Genomic DNA, 23742 nt, shown 5'->3' with positions numbered 1-23742 from the left:
CGGGTTCTAGGGGAGAATTGTTTCCTTGTCATTTCCAGCTTCTAAAGCCTGTTTGCATTCCTTGATTTGTGGCCCCTTCTTCTGTTTGCAATGCCAGCAGCATAGCGTCTTTAGATCTTTCTCTGACCCTTCTGCCTCCCTCTTCCACTTATAAGAACACTTGTATTTACATTGGGCCCACTAAAATTATCCAGGATGAGATCAGTTGATTAGTAGCCTAACTCCACCAAAATCTTCATTTCCATTTGTCATGTAGCCTAATGTATTCCCAGATTCCAGTGAGTAAGATGTGAACATCTTTGGAGGAGTACCCCCAGCCATTAAAATAAAAGTTGCTTCATTTTATTATAATCTCCATATCTCTGATTTTTAAGCATTCGTAGTTCATGTTTAGATTCATATCTCACAATAAACTTCTATACTCAGAGGACTACAAGATAAATTTTATGTTTAAATAGAATTAAATTATTTTGTTGTTAAAAATTATCCAGTAAGTTTTCAAAATTTAGATCGAGAGTACATGAAATTCAAAACCTTGGATCTTCATGCATTGCTCATTTTGTGAAGAAGATTGGCCAGAAAATTATTATAAAATTCCCCGGCAAGTGAATGCCCAGCAGGAAGAACATTTTTCCTACTTCCCCTACTACACGTTTGTCTACACAAATCATGTGTAAATGTCAGAATCTAGTTCTACAATTCATTTTTAAAAGTTTCCCTTCCATAGTGCTGAAATTTAACAACCAGTGAGCCAAACAATAAACTTAAATCTTACAGCCAAAAGTGGCTTTCAGAATAATGAAATTTTAGGATTGACTTAATAAAACACCACTATATTGTAGAAAGTTTTATGATTTTTTTGTAATGTTGTACTTTATATTTGGCATTTACAACTTATAGCTAGAAGGACAAATTTATCTTAAGTTTCAGTCCTCATTGAATATATATAGTTCAATTATGCCTCAAATCAGATGTTAGTCTCTAAGCACAACTGACAAAATAATTTTGATAATCATTTGTAAAATCTAGAAGGAATAAACGTATTTTATTTCAATATTTTGTGTGACTTTAGTTTGTATAATTTCTATATGGCCTTTTCTATTGTGTCTCTTCTGTCAAGCTCACCAACTGAACTATTTTTATTTCAAGTATTGTGTTTTTCATTTCTGTTTCTATTTCATTATTTTAGAGGTTCTATAGCTTTTCTAAAATATTCCATATACTTTATTATATACTCCTTTAACTGTAGAAACATAAACATATTTAAATAGTTAGTATAGCCTCTTTCTGATAGTTCTAACATCTGTGTCATTTGTTTTTCTTTTATTCTTAATCCTCTTGTTTATGTGTTTATTTTCTGCTTACATAGAGTATTTTTTATTATATACTGGACATTGCAAAGTTACATTTTAAGTATTCTGATTTTTAAAATATTTCCAAGGAAAATTATTGTTTTTCTAGCAGACAGTTAAATGACTGGTGTTTTGCTGTCTTCACATGAAGACTTTGTTTTACACTTTGCTTGGGTCTGTTTATTTTGGCTTTGCATTTAGTTCTAGGGCAAATTCCTTCATCCTGGGGCATGGTCTTTATTCCTAAAATGGAATCTAAGGTTTTGATGGAAATCTGAAGTGTTGTAATATCTCCTCTAGTATGACAATACTTCAACGGGAACATCTGTATTCTCAATGCCTAGAAGATTCTGAACAATCTACTCAGCTTCTTAGACTTCTTTCTGTTTCTCTTTTCTGTGTTCCTTACAGCTTTAACCTTTTGCTTTGCCTTTATTCAAATTTTGTATTCAAATTTTGTATCGTCTCCAAACTATGAGCAAATGTTTATAGTAATTTTATTTATAATCACCAAAAAAGGGAAGGAACTAAGATGATCTTCAATAGGTAAATAAACACATTTAGTTAATCCACACAAGTGAATATTATTCAGTGAAAAAAAAAAAAGAAATGAAATGTCATGCTATGAAAATACATGGATGAATCTTAAGTGAAGATTGCTAGTGAAAGAAGAGAGTTGGTAAAGGCTGAAAATAGTATGATTCTAATATACAGCATTCTCAAAAAGCAAAATTGAGGTGATAGTAAAAACATCAGTGGCTTTCAGGAGCTTGTCATGGGAAGAGGGTTTAATAGGTGAAACACGAGGGATACTGTAGGTTGTGAAACTATTCTATATGAGACTGCAATGATGAAATCAAGACACAATGGAAGTGTCAAAATTCATGGAGCTTTATTCCACAAACTGTTAACCTTAACGTATGTAAATTTAAAAACATATAGGAGGTCAGAAGATCTCAGGACAGAAAGCAGAGTTTAACAAAATTATCTAACTTTATTAGGAAAATATGAAAAGCGTTCACTAAAGAGGGTGAGAAAGACATGGTGACCCGAAAAACTCTGGAAATGGAGTATATAAGACAAAGGACAAAAAAAGAAGTGTATATAAGCATTGCCCTTTAGTTGATAAAGTTGATTCCCACTGGAATATGTATGAGCAATTCTTACAGTGCTATATGTTTATACTGGAGTTGAACAGTTAGGTAAATGTTTGGTAAACCCCAGGAGCCAGGTTTCCCACTGCTGGAGATGGGGTTATAGATAAGTAGGGGAAGGAGTTTAAAATGATCCATGTGATAATGGTTCAGAATTGGAGATATCAGTATGAACTACACGTTTGGCCTAATACAGATAAAGATGGTTACATATAGAAATATCTGTAGATACATGTCTATAAGTGAGTTCATATATACATGTATATATTGCAGCCCCATGACAATGAGGACACCTAGCATCCAATTCTGGGTCTCTTTTTTCCTTCAGTTCTTGGTTTCTAATATTATTCTCAAATTTTAAAAACTAGGGTTCTTTGGAAAAGTCCATTATGTACAACGGTTTGAGCATTTTTTAAGGCCTCTGGTATATTGAAAATGCTATTATTATGTTTTCTCTCTTTAAAGAATCTAACGCAGCTACTCAACACCATCAGTAAATTTCTATTGTCCTCCTGTATTAAAAATATCTGTTTTATTTTTGAAATGTGCATCATAGCATATGTTCATTTCTTTATCTTCTTTAACTCAGAGCAACTGATTTCTTCATATAAATTACTAACTAAATATATGATTATATTTATGCACAAAATTCCAGTTTCATTGTGATGCCATAAAACTGCCTTGCACGTATGAAGATAGCTACTCACCTGCTTGGCCACTGTGGATCCCCACTTTTGTGCTGATGAGTTTGTAGCTTTTCACCTCGAGGTCTCACATTTGCTTTTCTCATAGCCTCATAACAGGCATTACATCACTATGTCCATCCAGTACTGAAAGTTTGTTCAGTATACATTTAAAAAGTTAAATATTACTTTAGGTTAACTGTATGTTCAAAGCAGCTGAACTAATTGGCTAGATCTGGGATGAAACAAAACATGTACCTCAAATTTCTCAACAAAGCCAGTATTACTATACTGATAAGCATTTTTAAAATTATTTTGGCTTTTTTTCTGTGTATTTTTTATTGTCAGTTGTAGGTCATTATTAGTAAAGATTTGACTATAGAGATTTTATCAGATAGAGATGATTATAGCTTTGAATCTAACTGCTGGTAGAAGCACTTCATGGGATGATAATCATCCTCAGCATTGATGTAAATCAAAATCCAAAGGAAAACTGGACAATTGTATATGATATTTCATTAGGACACCTTGCCATGCTGTGAAGGAATTAGGTCAAGCAAGAACTGGCTCTACCTAAAATTTTACACAGGTTTCATATCAACTCTTTCCAGTAATATTTGTTATCTTCTTCCGAGAAGTTATACTCTTTTTCTCTCGCTTCTTCTTCCTCCTAGTAAGGTCTATTCTTGAGTCCTTTACTCATTCTAGGGCAAGGATGGCTAATAAAACAAAAATGGAGCACTCATCTTCTTAATATGGACAAATGACATACACTCTACTGGATGAATTTTAGATCTTATATGTTGAATCAGAATTTTCCACGTTTCATGTGAGTGAGAAAGGTGCAATCAGTTTTTCTCATAGTACTTAAAATCATATATTAACCTGCATCATGTGTTAGCAACATATTTTGCAGGGAATTAAGACCACTTTTAAAACAATGTCTTGTTTTTACAGCTTTAAGGCATGTCTTAGAGGGCTCAAGCTGTCCAAGTTTGTTTGAGTGTGTCTGAAAAGTGAGAGAGGATGTCTAAGCAAAGGAAGGACAGGTAGGTGACGTGGCAAGGACAGAAATTCTCTGTCTGCTCTGCCCTCTCGTAACATACCACTTGCTCCCTCCCTGGCACACTCTAGATCCAGATGATGATTCTTTTAGACTCTTAAGCACTGGAAATCCTTTCTTGCCTCAGGGTTTTCATAGGTACTTCTCTGTTTTTGCTCCAGGTAAAGGGATATACACATTGTGTTTCCGCAACATTTTGTATTTTCTCTTATGATACATGGTTTATTCTAGATGATGAGAAACTATTTAATTAATACGATTTTGATCTCATTTATTTATTTATTCTCGATTAAGCCATGCTACAAGGGCTTGCCAAGCATAAGAATTTGTAAGAAGATTGATTTGGGCATTTTAGGGCCACTTTTCTTTGCTAGTTCTTCATCATGGCAAACAATGCCCAAAATATAGACAATGTCAAAGAGCCATAGTAGTGCAAGAGAATGTCTCTCCCTGCGTGAATCCTTTGGTCCCCAAAGAGGTGCCCAGGTTTCAGTATCTATGGAATAAAGGGTCTGCCAATTTCAGGAGCCCACCATCATGGAGCTGCTGTCCTTTTTTCATTTATTGGGCTGAGGAGGAGAAGAAGTAAGTTGTCAAATACCTATTTTTTTATTACCACCATTAAATTAATTTCTAGGCAGGAGCTTGACTCAAATCCAATTTTCATCATTAATGATGAAGAGTTGCATGAAATATAGACAGCCCAGTTTCTGCTCCCCCAGAGGATAAAATCTAGTTGGGACTAACATCAAATAATGAAGATCTATTCCTGCCATTTGTTATTTTAGTTATAAAAGTAAAAAGCCAATCTCAGCTGTTTGGAAATACCCAAGTGCCGAAGGGAATTGTTAGAGGGATGGGAGGCAGCTGAGTTGGGCTTAGTCTGGGAAGGCTCTGCATTGCTAATTCCCTGAGGGGTTTATCCTCTCCTTGACGACCATGAGGTTTTTTCCCAACTGTTTGATGTTGACCCTTAGTATTTTTATTCCCTTAGATCTAACACACACACACACACACACACACACACACACACACACATAAACACACCCCACATAAAATGCTTGGGGGGAAAACAATTGGTCTTAAGCTGTTAGATAACAACTTTAGAACAACTTCTAAACAATGTTCAGGGGAAAAAGACAATTTATCTAAAGTTGTTAGATATTTCAATTATTTCTTCTTGGTTTTCTGATTCACAGGGGTTAGTCGAATTTACTGATTACCCTTTTTACAGTTTACTGATTACCTTTTTTTCTGTTTCTTTTTGAAGTTGGACCTATTTGAATGTCAGTGATCTAGGGCAGAGAGAAAGTATTTTCTGAAGAGGAAAATAAAAGTAGGAAAGATTGAGCATCAAATCTAGAGTTTAGTTGTTTCCACAGTAACACCAATGGCTTGTTCTGGATGTGCCTGTGAAAGGAACCCTGAAGGCATCAGAAAGAGCGGAGAATAAAAACTGCACTGGAGAAAAAAGAAGAAGGGAAAACACAGTGTCAGAGTTTGCATGTGGCATGGTAAGAAGCTGTCTCACAGTTTTTGCCAGGCCTGACTCTAAAAGGACTAAATTATACCATCCCTTGGTATATTGATTCAATATTGATTCAAAAAAATATTAACTCACTTTCATGTGTTAGACACAACACTAAATTTCAGAATACAAAAATACTTTTAAAGTACATTTTCTTTCAAAGCAGTAATAACTTAGCCAAAAAATGTGACATTTATGTAACTCATATCAAGTTACCCATTTGCTAACAACTGCTACTCTTGACTTAAAAGCATCTTTTCCTTAAGTTGCTTACTGTGTATTTCTCATTAATTGTTTTCCCTACTGGCAATAATTTACCCAAACAGATCTGTTGCCATATCCATTCATTTATTAACAAATGTATTTAATTTCTATTCATGTATTTATTGATGCCACCTACATACCAGCCAGTGGAGATTTAGCAGTTAATAAAATAGGAATAGTGTCTACATTTTACATCATCCATATGTAATCCCATCATAAGTTTACAATTAAGTAGATAAAACAGACATTTTTGAAAGGGTCACACAAGTAATATAATCACCACTTAATGATCAAAGCTACTGTAAATGTCTTCTTTCTGTTCTTTAGGTGACTATCCCTCTCTACCCTCTGAGAAGGTTGTAGCAGTAGTATGTGTGTATGTATGTGTGCCTGTGTGTTCTGTATTTGTGTGTGTGTGACAGGTGGGTAGGAAGTCTGGTCTATCAGGCTTGAGGAGATTAGTGTCTATGAGAGAGACAGCCTTCTCAAGAACCATTAGTGGAAAATTAGTTGGTGTTCAGTGCCATCCCAGTATTTTCTAAGTGTCTTGCAATCTGTCTTAGACATTTTCTTCTTACTATCCCCAAATAATATCATTCAGACATAACTTCATGCAGATATCTTTATCTGAAAGTCAAATTTACTTTAGGCCATTCACTTCTATATTTATTCTTTCATTCAGTCAATATGCATTGAGTGCCTGCCCTACATAATTATATCACTTACGCTAGGTGTTTGGAAAGAGGGCAATAATTGATATAGACTAAGCTCTTATACTCTAGAACTTGTATTCTTGTTGCAGAAGGAGGGGATGAGAAAGACATTAAATTATGAATAACTATTGATTATTTAAATAAAATTGTGATAAATGACACAAAGTAGAAATACAGAAGGCCAGTAAATATTATAATTGAGGGAACTGACTCAGTCTGGAAAGGAGGGTAACAGAAACTTCCCTTGAGAAAATGGCTTTTAAGTGAAGAGACCGTAAAGTAGTTAAGAGGTAAGAACCAGAGAGATAATGATTCATTCAAGCTTTGAGGTAGAAAGGAGCAAGTGATGTGCATAAAAGCTTATGCTGTAAATTCAGATGAGGAAGAAATACTGCTTTCTATTTTCCCCTGAAGCAAATTAAAAATGATTTCAATACTCCAATTCGGCAAGACAATGGGAAATCCTTCTCTGTTATTATCCTGGCTTCCCATCACATTTCTTTCAGCCACATGACAGCAGTGATCTTAACCTGAACAGACTAACTGGGAAAGCCTTTCCAGTTCCGTTCATTATAGTCGCAAAAAAGATGTGTGTAGTCCAGCCTTTGTCATACCTTGAAGTCCAGCTGCTCTGCTGATTCTGTACATTTTTAAGCATAGAGAACATTTCATGGAAAAGAATCCTGGCTCACAAATTACAACATTCTTACATTTTGTACACATCCTCCGTGGGGCCTTATGAGGAAGCCAGCCATGGGCCCCTTCCATTGGCAGAGCTCACTAACAGCCATCAAATCCTCCCCCTTACAGACGCTTCCCCTCCCTACTCACCTTGCACAAAATCTTTAAATAACTCAGGCTATGGGAAGAAAGCAAGTGGCTTGCAAATTTTGTTTTTGGTACTCCCAACTCCCAAAGCAAGAGAACAGAAAATCTTTACAACTTGGTGAATTTAAAAATAATCAAGAAAAGCTAATCAAAATTTAATGTATCAAGAACTTTTGATGAAGCATATAACATTTTTAAAAATTTAAAATGTTTAACAGTGGCCAGAGAGCAAGGAATTGAGAGACTTTCGTTAGTTAGAGAGGAATAAAATTCTGCCAGATCTTGAGTACCACCTAAAATTCATATCTATTAACATTCTGGAGTAAAATTATATCACTCCATTCTATGTACAGTGTAAAAATATTTCTGCTGTTTTTGTCTCTACTTGCCAGCATTAGTTACAAGATGACAAAGCCAGTTTATCTTTTTTCAGAGTTCCTCTTTTTAACCGTTATGCATCCATGGGTCTCTCAGTCCTGTATATGCATGCATTGAGGAGAGAATCCAGATCTGAAAAGTTGTATTTTGTGAACTGACTGGGTGAGAATTTTCAGAAATCCAGTTGAAACTAGGACATGGAAAGCTAGAGCCAGAATTCTGGAGCTGAATGAAGTCAGAAACTCCCAATAATCCTAGCCCCACTGCAGTGGCTGAATTTTAGGGATTGAGCTGCATATGCTTTTATGTTTTCCGATGAACAGGCTTCTAGTCAGCCTGTTCTGGGCAATCTGGACACTCCTCATTAAAGACGTTCTTCTCATTGACACTTTGCAGATATGAGACAGGGGAAATCTTTTCAGGGGACAAGTATTTCTTGGATTGAGGCACATCTCATCATCCATGGAAGAACTGGGCTGTGAGGTAGTGAAGCACTGCTCATATCAATGAGGCTGTGGCAGAGGAGGAGGAGTCCAAACCAGTTGCATAGGTGAACTTTTCTTTCTCAGTTGCTACGGGAAGTGCTAACATGGAGCCCTTTATCGTAGCTATTTGGGGAAACGTGATTCTCAGTGTCAAATTCAGAAATAGGACTCTCTTCCCTGGCAACTTGAGTGCAAAATATTGTACTCTATTAGAGAGTTTGGCTCTTTCAGTTTCCATATACACCACCACCCTAATATATTCTAACCTCTACTTAGGTTAGCACTAGCTCAGAGTTTGTCTTTCTGCCAGAACCACTTTTTTTTTTTTTTTATTTTCCTAACTTCTATTTTAAGTTCAGGGGTATATGTGCAGGTTTGTTACAGAGGTGAACTTGTGTCATGGAGGGTTGTTGCACACATTATTTCATCACCCAAGTATTAAGCTAAGTATCCATTAGTTATTCTTCCTGATCCTCCCCTTCCTCTCACCCTCTGCCCTCCAATAGGCTCCACTGTGTGCTGTTCTCTCCTATGTGTCCACGTGTTCTCATCATTCATCTCCCACTTATAAGTGAGAATATGTGGTATTTGGTTTTCTGTCCCTGTGTTAGTTTCCTAAGGATAATGACCTCCAGCTCCATTTTTGTCTCTGCAAAGACATGATCTCATTCTTCTTTATGGCTGCATACTATTCCATGGTGTATATGTGCAACATTTTCCATATGCAGTCTGTCATTGATGGGCATTTAGGTTGATTCCATATACTTCACTATTTTCAACAGTACTGCAATAAACATGCATGTGCATGGGTCTTTACAATATAATTATTTATATACCTTTGGGTATATAACCAGTAATAGGATTGCTGGGGCAAATGGTAATTCTGTCTTTAGGTCTTTGAGGAATTGCCACACTGTCTTGCACAATGGTTGAGCTAATTTACACTCCCACCAACAGTCTGTAAGCGTTCCTTTTTCTTTACCATCTTGACAGCATCTGTTATTTTTGACTTTTTTATAATAGCCATTCTGAATTGTATGAGATTTTATCTCATTGTTGTTTTGATTTTCATTTCTCTAATGATCAGTGATGTTGACCTTTTTTTCACACGCTTGCTGGCTACATGTACGTCTTCTTTTGAGAAGTGTCTTTTCATGTCCTTTGCCCACTTTTTAATGTTTTTGTTTGTTTTTGTAAATTTAAGTCCCTTATAGATGCTGGATATTAAACCTTTGTTAGATAGTTTGCAAAAATTTTCTCCCATTCTGTAGGTTGTTTGTTTTCTCTATTGATAGTTTCTTTTTGCTATGCAGAAGCTCTTTAGCTTAATTAGATCTCATTTGTCAACTTTTGCTTTTGTTGCAATTGCTTTCGGCATCTTCATCATGAAATCTTTGCCCGTGCCTATGTCCTGAATAGTGTTACCTAGGTTGTCTCCCAGGGTTTTCATAGTTTTTGGTTCTACATTTAAGCCTTTAATCCATCTTGAGTTAATTTTTGTATAAGGTATAAGGAAGGGGTCCAATTTTAATCACCTGCATGTGGCTACCCAGTTATCCCATCACCATTTATTTAATAGGGAATCCTTTCCCCATTGCTTGTTTTTGTCAGTTTTGTCAATGATCAGATGGTTGTAGGTGTACGATCTTATTTCTGGGTTCTCAATTTTGTTTTGTTGGTCTACATTTCTGGTTTTGTCACAGTACCATGCTGTTTTGGTTACTGTAGTGCTGTAATGGAGTTTGAAGTCAGGTAGTGGGACGCTTCCAACTTTGTTCTTCTTGCAGAGGATTGCCTTGGCTATTCAGGATATTTTTTGGTTTCATATGAATTTCAAAATAGTTTTTTTTTCTATTGCTGTGAAGAATGTCAATGGTAGTTTAATAGCCATAGCATTTAATCTATATGTTACTTTGGGCAGTATGGCCATTTTAACAATATTAATTCTTCCTATCTATGAACATGGAATGTTTTTTCACTTGTTTATGTCATCTCTGATTTCTTTGAGCAGTGGTTTGTAGCTATCTTTGAAGAGATCTTTTACCTCCCTAGTTAGCTTATTCCCAGGTATTTTATTCTTTTTATGGCAATTGTGAATTGTTCTTGATTTGGCTCTTGGCTTTACTTTTTCTGTGTGTGTATAAGAATGCTAGTTATTTTTGCACATTTATTTTGTATCCTGAGACTTTGCTGAAGTTATGCATCGGCCTAAGAAGTTTTGCACTGAGACTATCAATTTTCCTAGATGTAGCATCATGTTGTCTGCAAATAGAGATAGTTTGACATCCTCCCTTCATTTCTTTCTCTTGCCTGATTGCCCTGAACAGAACTCTAATACTATGTTGAATAGAAATGTTTGAGAGAGGGCATCCTTCTCTTCTGCCAGTTTTCAACGGGAATGCTTCCAGCTTTTGCTCATTCAGTATGATGTTGGCTGTGGGTTTTTCATATATGGCCCTTATTATTTTGAGATATGTTCCTTCAACACCTAGATTGTTGAGAGTTTTTAACATGAATTGATATTGAATTTCATTGAAAGGCTTTTATGCATGTATTGGGATAATCATATGGTTTTTCTCTTTAGTTCTGCTTTATGTGAAAAATCACATTATTGATTTGCATATATTGAACCAAACTTTCATGCCAGGAATTAATCCCACTTGATTATGATCTGCCAAGCATTGGTATCAGGTTGATGTTGCACTCATAGAATGAGTTAGGAAGGGGTCCCTCCTCCTCACATTTTTGTAATAATTTCAGTAGGAATGATACCAGCTCTTCTTTATTCAGTAATCTCTAAAAATCAGATACCCATGTCAAAGATTAAGGGAAATAATACATTTGAAACATTTAACATGGTACCTGTTACATGAAAATAATTGTTTTTGTCATACAAAATATGAAGGCATACCTGTCATATGAAACATCGCATTTGTAACATAAAATATTCTGTTAACAATATTAACATCTATTAACATGTTGATATAAATATTAATAATATAAATACCAAATCTAAAAAATATATGTATTTTGTGTGTGTATAAACACACATACACAAATATATGTGTTTAATTCTTGATTTTCTAAAGAGAATTGGTGTGTAAATTATTACACTAATTAAAATAGAAGTCTATGTTAAAATGAAATTTAAGTATAAATTGGAAAAATATATTTATATTATTATCTAATTATCTAAAAACTAATTATTAGAAGGGTATTGCCATAGACTAAGTGTTTATGTCCTAAACTTCAGTTTGATAGTATTTGGAGGTGAGACTTTTGGGGGGTGGAATTGGTTTCCTTATAAAAGAGGCCCCAGAGAGCTCCCTCATCTTTTCTTCTAGGTGAGGTTACAGGGAAAAGACAGCTGTCTGTGAAAAAAAAATAGGTGGATTCTTACCAGACACCACATATGCTGACACCTTAATCTTAGACTTTTCCAGCCTTCAAAACTCTGAGAAATATTTTTTTTATTGTTCATAAGCCATCCATCAGTTTATAGTATTTTGTTACAACAGTTCAAATGGATAAGACAGCCATCTACCATTTAGAACTACATATAGTAACCAAAAGAAAATATACAATGTTAAATCTCTTGTTTTGTGAGATTCCCTACCTTCTTTGCTTTTCGGAGTGAATTTTGTCTCTTGTTAGCTACCTATCAGGGAGTAAAAGAAGTGGGCAAAATGTAATGTCACATATATTTGGGAGTAATATTGTAGTTCAAAATTCTGATTATATTCAATGCAGTTGAGAAAATAAAGGTTTTTTTCCTATTGTTTCTCTTCTTGTCTCTAAGAAACTTTATATATATATGTGAATATATATATGTATGCGTATATATAGGTGTGTGTATATATACTCACACATATATACATTATATACATATATATGTATATACATATATAAATGTGTTTTTTTGTCATGACTAAGGGGTGGGGAAGAAAGTGTCACAGTACAAGGTATATCAATCCCAGGACTTGTCTAAAAGGACCAGTGAAACTGAAAATGGTAGGTCTTGCTCTGAAATATTTTAATTTCACACAGATATACACCAGGACTTATCTGATGAAGAAACAAGTACATACTCTGAAAAAAGAGAGAAAGACATTTGAGGAGGCTAACAATAGAGAAGTAGATAAGTTAAACTGATACTATGTGGCTTGGCTGTGATAGATGTGAATCAGACATTGAGTCATTGGGCATAAGGGCATTCGGGTTGTTTGGAGAAGAGAATAATGCTAATTAGTGAGAAGGAGAGCCAGCCAGGGAAACAGAACCATAAAGCTCACGAGGTTTAGTCACTTAGGCAGTATCTGCTCAGTTACTTACAAAGATCGGCATAATGACAAATCATTCACTATTTATACAACAGATGTTTATTTAGTTCCTACCATAAACCAGAATAAGCAATGAGGTTCGGACAGTGGGCAAAGAACAGATTAACAGATAGTAGCATTTAACTATTCTGAGTCAAGCAACTAATGTTGTTGTTCATAATGAACTGAATTTGAACTGTTGTTCATAATGAACTGAATTTCCACTGGAATTGTTATACTTTTAGATGTTATCTTTATGATGATAATTTTGTCTCTAAATTATATTTATTGTTATAATTAAAAACATTATACATTTCCAACCATGTTTTGATTAATATTTTAGTAAATATTATTCAGTGTTAGTGAGCTCGATCACAGTTCTACTCTCCAGTATTTTCTTTAAGAAAAAATTGAATGTGTATTTATAATGATAGCTAAGCCCAAAAAGAATGACAATTTATTCACCAAATAATCACAGGATATATAAATTTTGAAAGCAGCAATGATAAAGCCCTGCTAACATGACGCATATCCTTATTTTATATGAAATTGGATTCCATTGTTTCCAATAAAAATCAGTGCTTCCTTTGAAACAGTTTCTTTGCATGAGACTGAACAAGGGGCTTGAAAGAAGGATTGAGGCATAAATTCGTATGGATAGAGGGGCTAAAGAAACACTCTTTTTGAGAGCACTGCTACTGAAGTCATCCACTAATGTGGTACAAAAGAATGAGCTGGAAAAGACATGACGTATAAATTCAATCCGCAATTATTCTCAACTCATAGCCCTTCCTTAAGGTCTATTTGTTACTATAACAAAGACTCTCATGCATCTACAGTGTATTCTGGTACTTGCTTTTGACCGGCAAGGAAGAAGCATTCTGGAAAGTTATTGTTGCCTTCCTACATCATCTTACAGAGGCTCATGATAAGCCAGAGCTGGAGAAGAATCTGACCACTCCAACTACTCTGCAGGATCAAGTCTAGGTATCTGCAATGCTAGAAAGATTCATGAGCCGGCAGCAGCTGCAGCAGCCACAACAGCCCAGAAAATACCCTTACAAATCCTCATCGCCCGAGCTGTGAAGACTTCACTTTCCTGGTTAGGCAGCACAGAAAATAAGAACAGAAATAAGCAACGATTGCCAACTAATACAGTTTTCTAAAAGCACCCTATCACATTAACTGATTCACTTCAATGTTTTCTGCCATAACTTGTTTACTTAAAGCAGAAAAATTAAAATCGTTGTATATCTCCAGGTGAATGTTTAGGTGAAAAGCCAATCTCAACATTTAAAACTATTAAAAGATGATTGAATAAAGAAGTACCATTTTACAAACTATGCATATATCTTAATTACCCAAATATGATTGAGGACCTGATGCTGAGTTTTTGCTGGTATTAGGGAACATTATTTAAGCCAAACATCATATAATGCAAGTTTTTTTGTTTAGTAAAGAAGTTTTGATTTGGCCTGTGATTAAATGGGTCCTAATAACGAGTCAAAGAATTCCACAACTGACATTTTCTTTTATTTAACATGTATTTTAAGTTGAGGGGTGTATGTGCAGGTTTGTTACACAGGCAAACTTTTGTCATGGGCGTTTGTTGTACAGATCATTTCATCATCCGGGTATTAAGCTTAGTACCCATTAGTTGTTTTTCCTGATTCACTCTCTCTCCTCCCACTCTCCACCCACTGACAGGCCCCACTGTGTGTTCCACTCCATGTGTCCATGTGTTGTCATCATTTATCTTGTACCTGTAAGTGAGGACATGCAGTATTTGGTTTTCTGTTCCTGCGTTAGTTTGCTAAGGATAACGACCTCCAGCTCCATCCATGTACCTAAAAAGGACATGATTTCTTTCTTTTTTATCACTGCATAGTATTCCATGGTGTATATGTACCACATTTCATCAATGGTTTGGCATTCACAAGATATTTTCTTTTAAAAAATACTGCATGAAATGGTTGCCTTCCTAAGTGACATCATAAATTTAACTCAGCTCAAAATACAACTGACCAGGTGAAATACTAATTCAGCCTATGTTAGGCTCCATGTAATACACTTCAATACTACATTGATGTATTCCTTTTGTTACTATTATTACACTTGTAGTTATAATAAAAATCAGCTCTAACAAAATAATTGATATCCAAAAGTCATATAAGATGTGTAGTTGTATCTTATGAGATTAATAAAATGAAGACAGCAGGTTATCCATGTAGCTAGTTATTAGTTCTAGAAGTGCAACTTTGTGATACACTGCTGTGGTTTAAATATTAAAGAGGATGACTCCATGTCTTGTGACCGATCAGGACTTCTAAGACAGTGGCATTGATTTCAGCATTCCTCTGGTTAATTAGCACCCCTTTTATTGGCCAGCCATGGTGTAAAACTTGGGCTGGGAAATACTGAGAGATTCAGACACCAACCTTAAGTGTCTTTCCTCCTTTTCAAGTTGGCGTTGCATTATTTCCCTATATCACCTTACCCTCCCACAAAATCCTCTATTTTATCTCTGAAAAGCTGATGAGTATTAACATTTTTTTGTGAATGCGTGGACTGACCCTTTTTAAGATTCCTTTTTCTCATTTGTATTAAGAGTCTTACATGTAAATATGCTTAAGGGATTATGGTATGCTATGTGCTTCATTTACTTTGTTGACAAAAGCTATAATGCACTACTGTTCTATGATATGTCATGTTGGTGAGAATTCAAAGCCAAAAGCAAAAGTGGTAACATATCAAGGAAGAACTAACATGACGTTCCCAGGATTCAGTTTAGGGATAGGAAGTAACCAGAGAATTGTCTTTCAGTAAAATATTAATAATACATAAATAAATTACCCTAGGAAATTGTAGAAAAAGTAAGCAAACTCATGATTCCTCACTTCCCTGAAGTTCCATTGCTGCCCATTAGGTCCCTGCTCTTCTGTTCTCCTTATTTTAGGCCTCTGTGCCACTCGCTACACATGGCTTAGGGCTAATGATGATTTCCCCCTATGATTGAGGCAGATGCAAGGAGAAGGGAGAGACAGGTATTCCCTCTTTAGCGAGTGGTAGGTGTGGTATCAATATGTATGCAAGTAGATAGATGTGGAAAAGTGGGGAGTGGGAGGTGGGAAAACTCTGACTGAAAAAGAAGTGGTTATTTTATAAAATGTTCCTCCAGTCATGAAAAAATGCTTGGATAACTATTATTTACTAGGCCCTCAGCTAGTTTCAAACGACTCATTAGGAAATAAAATATGGATTCAGGTCTCACAGAGCTTATGTTTGAATCTCAAATTGGATATTAAACAAATATAGAGACAATCTGCAATAAAGAACTCTACAATAAAGCAATAAATTAATTCTGATGGAATGCGAAAGATGGCTAGCTTCTGCTCAAATCCCATTCACATGCCCTTCACACAGATACTAAGACCTTATTCCTCCCTACATATGAGATTTAGATAAAACATACCAATACATCAAAGAAATGTCTTGATTCAGACTTCTCCTGATTTTGAAACTTTCATGTCAGAAACTAGAGCCACAGGGGAGATTTGGGATAAGAAACATGATCACTAGGTAGTATAAAAAATAGAATCAGACCACAGACATCTGAAAAAAATGACCAGACATGAGAACCCTCCTGAGGGAGGTAAAGTGAGCAAAGTCATGTGTATTTACTTTTATATCCACTTCCCAACCTGCCCTTTTTCCTCCCTCCATCTTTCACCTCTTTCTCTGAGGACACCAGAGTCTCCCTCCTTTATTCAGACTAGATCTTGGGCAACGAGACCAAAGGACTGAATAGACAGCCCTGGTAGCAACAAGCCAAAGAAACAGCAGAGAAGATTCAAGAGAATTTCCAAGTTCGACGCAGTACTGGTGGGAAGCCTGAGATATTCTGGGTAAGCACTGGTTTTAAAAAATCACTCCATATAAGAGCCTACCCACACAGCAACAACAACATTCTACAACAGCTCAGTCCACCAGTATGTGAGGAATTTTAGGGACTATACATTATAAATTAACACTCTGTCAAAATGAAAAGTAATGGTACCAAATATTAGAAAACTCTCACATGTATACTATCAACTTTTTTTTTCTTCAAATCGAAGCTGTCTTGCAGTAATTAAAACTAAGCTATGGAAAATACTCTCCCCCAAAAAAGTAATGTTACTATTTTTTTATTATCTGCCCCTTTCTTGACTAAGGAAATTGTTTCTGAGAATGTGTGACGCAGTTTGAGACTAAGTTTAAAATATTAATAATACCTTTGAGGAGTTCAAAAAAACTCAGCAAATGTTAACTCATTAATTCTAAATGCCCATTAGTGATGGTAGGAAAGAAGTGTCCTCAGCTTTAATTTACAGAGGCAGAAACTAAAGCACATCTTGAGTAATCAGCTTTTCTAACGTCAATAATCACAGATGACTTTACATTCATGGAGATTCAGAGAATAGGTCATCCCTTCAATGTGACTTCAATCTCAAGCCATTCATCCAATCCATTGTGCTTGAAAAAAATATATACTTGATTTTATGTACTAGAAATAAACTGTATATATATATGTATGTATAACCGCTTATTAATTCTGCTCCTGAACCAATTTTTGTGAAATATCCAGTTAATTATCAGATTTGTTACCCATCGAACATTAGCATGAATATCGTTATTGAATTGAAGTAGAAATAATCTGGAGTACTACATATAAAGTTAATAAAGTTACAAAAGTGATATGTGTGTGTGTAAGACATACAACTAAAGCCTATTAAAGATAAATTATACACAAACACACTGAAGTACTGTACATGTTAGCCTAGCTGCAGTTGGCTGTCCTACAAAGAGACTTTCAGTTTAATAAGGTCAATAAGTTTTCAACTCCTTATTCATTTCTTCACTAGACAAATTATATATCACCATTAGAACATGATAGCTCCCTGAAGAAAAAAATGAAAGAACAATAAAATAAGCAAATTTGTTTAAAAAAATACATTAACACAGTCTAATGAGTTTATTGACTTTAGCTATTAAGGCATATATAAAGTCAAAAAAGGTATTATCAATATATAATTTTTTCTATGACTCTGCAAACTGGTCTTGACAGAGGAACTAATGGAATAACTATATCACAGCCCATTAACACAGAAGTTTTAGGGGAAATAATAATCATGTATTTGAGGCCATTAAAGAAAATAAATAATAATCATAAGTAATGGGAAATATAATTGTATTCCACAGAAAATGCCTCAAAAGGGTTTTAGGTTCTAGTAATTGCAGGAAGGTCATATAATGGATGCTCCTCCTGTATGAACTGCAGCCTAATGTTATATATGTGTGTGTGTGTGTGTGTGTGTATCGTGTGTGTGTGTATATATATATATCACAGATATATTACATATTTTATTTATAAAACACATATACTCCCCCTCCCCGCGGGGACTCCTTGAAAGAATACTGCATGATGTGTGTATATATCTCTCACTCTGGGGGTCTGTCCTAAGATGACTCCTGATGATTCATGTCATTGTATAATCCTCTCTCCTTCAATATGGGCTAGACCCAGTGACACTCTCTTATAACAAATAAAATACAACAAAAGTAGCAAGATGTTGATTCTGAGATGAGATTACAGAAAGACTGGATTCCATCTGGCTCACTCTCCCCTGGAGTCTTCACTCTGGAGGAAGATAGATGCCTTGTTTTGAGTACACTTACTTAGTGACTATGTGCCAAGGCACTGGTATCTCCAACCAAATACACTGAGAACTTCAGATTGTCAACATCCCTGTGAGTGAGCACAGAAGTAGCTCTTGTAAGACCATCCAACGTCCACATGAGTGAACTCGAAGTGATTTCCCCCAGTCAAGCCTTGAGATGACTGCACCTGGTCTACACCTTGATTGCAGTTTTGTGGGAGATCCTGAAGCAGAGGACACAAATAAGGTGCTCCTGAGTTCTAACCCTCAGAAACTGTGAGATAATAAATCCTCGTTCTTTTAAGCAACTACATTGGGGAGGAATTTATTATGCATAACAAATACACATTTGTAATGAGAAATATAATATAATGTTATTCAACAGAGATTCCTCAAAGGTTTCAGATTCTGGAAATTTCAGGAATCTGTACTGACTTACCATCCTACAGATATTAATGTTAAATGCTGTTCAAAATACATGTTAAAAAAACTATTAAATTTTTGAAAGAATGATCAAAGTAGGCAGAAAGTGGCACGTTTTGATTCTTGAAAGAAAGGAACCCTTGAAGATATGTTTATGTGTCTCCTTCTCTGAGGGCCCTCTATAGGTCATATGGAAGAATACCCTTAGAACTCAATCAGAATTGAAGATCCAGGCTGTCACAATACCTGTAAAGCAGGGGAAGAAAATGCAGATGGAAGGAAGCCACAGAGAAGTAAGGTTGTGTATATGTATACACACAAATACACAATATGTATATATCTTCTCAAATTCGTGCCTGATTCATGATTTTTACATTTATGGGACAGACAGAGAAATCCAGTTGAAAACAACAGAAGACTAAAACCTGAGCATAGATTTTAGTTGTTGTTCACAACATAGAACATGGAGTTTAGTGTTTGAATTCTACTACTTAAAGGGTATTGGTAAACAATCTGAGCTTCACATTGAACCCCCAGCTGGGTAATGGTCTCTGAATAAATACCATATGCCAGGAATAAGAATTATCCCTACGATTGGAAACTATGAGACATATCTACAGTAACCGAATTTTAAACCAACGTTCTACTAGTTTCAGCAGTGTTTTTAAGATGACCAACTTCAAAATAGCAAAATGTCAAAAGTGTTTGGAGAAGAGAATAGATGCCAGATTCTGTGCATGGCATCACTGAAAATTCTTAGTATGCAATCAAACATAGGGGATTATTGCTAAGATTGTAAGTTAGTAATTACTAAAAATATGAAGGCACAAAAAAATGTGACCTAAATAAAAACCAAAATCAATCATGAAAACTGGACCTCAAGATGATTCAGCACTTGGAATTAGCAGGGGAGGGGGGGGGAAGCAAACTTTTTAAAAGGGCAATTTGAAATATATGCAATGACATAAAATTAAAGATGGTTGCAATGAGTGAACAGTTGAAGAAACTCAGAATCTTTTTTAAAATTGGAATTTCTGACTGCAGTAGTAAATACATGAAATTATAAATAAACTGGAATTATATTAATATAGCAGTAGATTAGATATGGAAGAAGAAAGGATCAGAGAAATTGAAGAGAGATAAACAGAAATTACTCATTCTAAAATACAAAAAAAAAAAGACTAAAGATTGAAAAAAAAAGACTGAAAAAAATAAAAAAATGCATCAGGAACTTTGGGACAAACATTAAGCAGTTTAACATACATAACACTGGAATAACAAAAGAAGAGGAGATCTAGAAGAAGTAGAATAATTATTTAAAACAGCAATGATCAGTTCCAAGATGGCCAAATAGGAACATCTCCAGTCTGCAGCTCCCAGCGTGAGTGACACAGAAGACGAGTGATTTCTGCATTTCCAACTGAGGTACCAGGTTCATCTCACTGGGGCTTGTCAGACAGTGGGTGCAGCCCATGGAGCAGTGTGGGGCATTGCCTCACCCTGGAAGCACAAGGGGTTGGGGAATACCCTTTCCTAGAAAAGAGAAGCCTTGACAGATGGTACCTGGAAAATCAGAACATTCCCACACTGATACTGTGCTTTTCCAACAGCCTTAGCAAATGGCACACCAGGAGATTATATCCTGTGCCTGGTTCGGAGGGTTCCATGCCCACGGAGCCTTACTTACTGCTAGCACAGCAGTCTGAGATCAAACCGCAAGGCAGCAGTGAGGCTGGGGAAGGGGTGTCCACCATTGCTGAGGCTTGAGTAGGTAAGTAAACAAAGCAACCAGGAAGCTCGAACTGGGTGGAGCCCACAGCAGCTCAAGGAGGCCTGCCTGTGTCTGTAGACTCCACCTCTGGAGGCAGGGCATAGCTGAACAAAAGGCAGCAGAAACTCCTGCAGACTTAAACATTCCTGTCTGACAGCTTTGAAGAGAGCAGTAGTTCTCCCAGCACAGAGTTTGAGATCTGAGAACAGACAGACTGCTTCAAGTGGGTCCCTGACCCCTGAGTAGCCTAACTGGGAGACACCTCCCTGTAGGAGCCAACTGACACCTCATACAGCTAGGTGCCCCACTGAGATGAAGCTTCCAGAGGAATGATTGGGCAGTAACATCTGCCATTCTGTAATATTTGCTGTTCCACAGCCTCCGTTGATGATACCCAAGGAAACAGAGTCTGGAGTGGACCTCCAACAAACTCCAACAGACCTGGAGCTGAGGTTCCTGACTGTTAGAAGGAAAAGTAACAAAGAGAAAGGACATCCACACCAAAACCCCACCTGTACGTCACCATCATCAAAGACCAAAGGTAGATAAAACCACAAAGATGGGGAGAAACCAGAGCAGAAAAGCTGAAAATTCTATCAGAGAGCCTCTTCTCCTCCAAAGGAGCGCAGCTTCTCACCAGCAATGGAACAAAGCTGGACAGAGAATGACTTTGATGAGTTGAGAGAAGAAGGCTTCAGACTATCGGTAATAACAAATTTCTCCAAGCTAAAGGAGGATGTTCTAACCCATCACAAAGAAGCTAAAAACCTTGAAAAAAGATTAGACGAATGGCTAACTAGAATAAACAATGTAGAGAAGTCCTTAAATGACCTGATGGAGCTGAAAACCATGGCACAAGAACCACGTGACGCCTGCACAAGCTTCAGTAGCCAATTTGATCAAGTGGAAGAAACGGTATCTGCGATTGAAGAGCAAATCAATGAAATGAAGTGAGAAGAGAAGTCTAGAGAAAAAAGAGTAACAAGAAACGAACAAAGCCTCCAAGAAATATGGGACTATATGAAAAAACCAAATCTACATCTGATTGCTGTACCTGAAAGTGACAGGGAGAATGGAACCAAGTTGGAAAACACTCTTCAGGATATTATCCAGGAGAACTTCCCCAACCTAGTAAGGCAGGCCAACATTCAAATTCAGGAAATACAGAAAATGCCACAAAGATGCTCCTTGAGAAGAGCAACTCCAAGACACACAATTGTCAGATTTACCAAAGTTGAAATGAAGGAAAAAAAATGTTAAGGGCAGCCAGAGAGAAAGGTCAGGTTACCCACAAAGAGAAGCCCATCAGACTAACAGCAGATCTCTCGGCAGAAATTCTATAGGCTAGAAGAGTAGGGCCCAATATTCAAAATTCTTAAAGAAAAGAATTTTCAACCCAAAATTTCATATCTAGCCAAACTAAGCTTCATAAGTGAAGGAGACATAAAATCCTTTACAGACAAGCAAATGCTGAGAGATTTTGTCACCACCAGGCCTGCCTTACCAGAGTTCCTGAAGGAAGCACTAAACATGGAAAGGAACAACTGGTACTAGCCACTGCAAAAACATGCCAAAATGTAAAGATCATCAATACTAGGAAGAAACTGCATCAATTAATGGGCAACATAACCAGCTAACATCATAATGACAGGATCAAATTCACACATAACAATATTAACCTTAAATGTAAATGGGCTAAATGCTCCAATTAAAAGACACAGACTGGCAAATTGGATAAAGAGTCAAGACCCATCACTGTGCTGTATTCAGGAGACCCATCTCACGTGCAGAGACACACAGGCTCAAAATAAAGGGATGGAGGAAGATCTACCAAGCAAATGGAAAACAAAAAAAAGCAGGGGTTGCAATCCTAGTCTCTGATAAAACAGACTTTAAACCAATAAAGATCAAAAGAGACAAAGAAGGCCATTACATAATGGTGAAGGGATCAATTCAACAACAAGAGTTAACTATCCTAAATATATGCACCCAATACAGGAGCAGCCAGATTCATAAAGCAAGTCCTTAGACACCTTCAAAGAGACTTAGACTCCCACACAATAATAATGGGAGACTTTAACACCCCACTGTCAACATTAGACAGATCAACGAGACAGAAAGTTAACAAGGATATCCAGGAATTGAACTCAGCTCTGCATCAAGCAGACCTAATAGACATCTACATAACTCTCCACCCAAAATCAACAGAATATGCATTCTCCTCAGCACCACATCACACTTATTACAAAATTGACCACACAGTTGGAAGTAAAGCACTCCTCAGCAAATGTAAAAGAATAGAAATTATAACAAACTGTCTCACAGACCACAGTGCAATCAAACTGGAACTCAGGACTAAGAAACTCAATCAAAACTGTACAACTACATGGAACCTGAACAACCTGCTCCTGAATGACTACTGGGTACATAACGAAATGAAGGCAGAAATAAAGATGTTCTTTGAAACCAATGAGAACAAAGACACAACGTACCATAATCTCTGGGACACATGTAAAGCAGTGTGTAGAGGGAAATTTAAGGCACTTAATGCCCACAAGAGAAAGCAGGAAAGATCTAAAATTGACACTTAATATCGCAATTAAAAGAACTAGAGATGCAAGAGCAAACAAATTCAAAAGCTAGCAGAAGGCAAGAAATAACTAACATCAGAGCAGAACTGAAAGAGATAGAGACACAAAAAACCCTTCAAAAAATCAATGAATCCAGGTGTTGGGTTTTTGAAAAGATCAATAAAATTTATAGACTGCTAGCAAGACTAATAAAGAAGAAAAGAAAGAAGAATCAAATAGACACCATAAAAAATGATAAAGGGAATATCACCACCGACCCCACAGAAATACAAACTACCATCAGAGAATACTATAAACACCTCTATGCAAATAAACTAGAAAATCTAGAAGAAACTGATAAATTCCAAGACACATAAATGCTCCTAAAACTAAACCAGGAAGAAGTTGAATCCCTGAATAGACCAATAACAGGTTCTGAAGTTGAGTCAATATCTAATAGCCTACCAACCAAAAAAGGTCCAGGATCAGATGGATTCACAGATGAATTCTACCAG

The sequence above is a fragment of the Macaca fascicularis genome, chromosome 3 (genome assembly GCF_037993035.2).
Source record: "Macaca fascicularis isolate 582-1 chromosome 3, T2T-MFA8v1.1".
Classification (NCBI taxonomy): Eukaryota; Metazoa; Chordata; class Mammalia; order Primates; family Cercopithecidae; genus Macaca; species Macaca fascicularis.
This window is presented reverse-complemented; position numbering follows the sequence as displayed.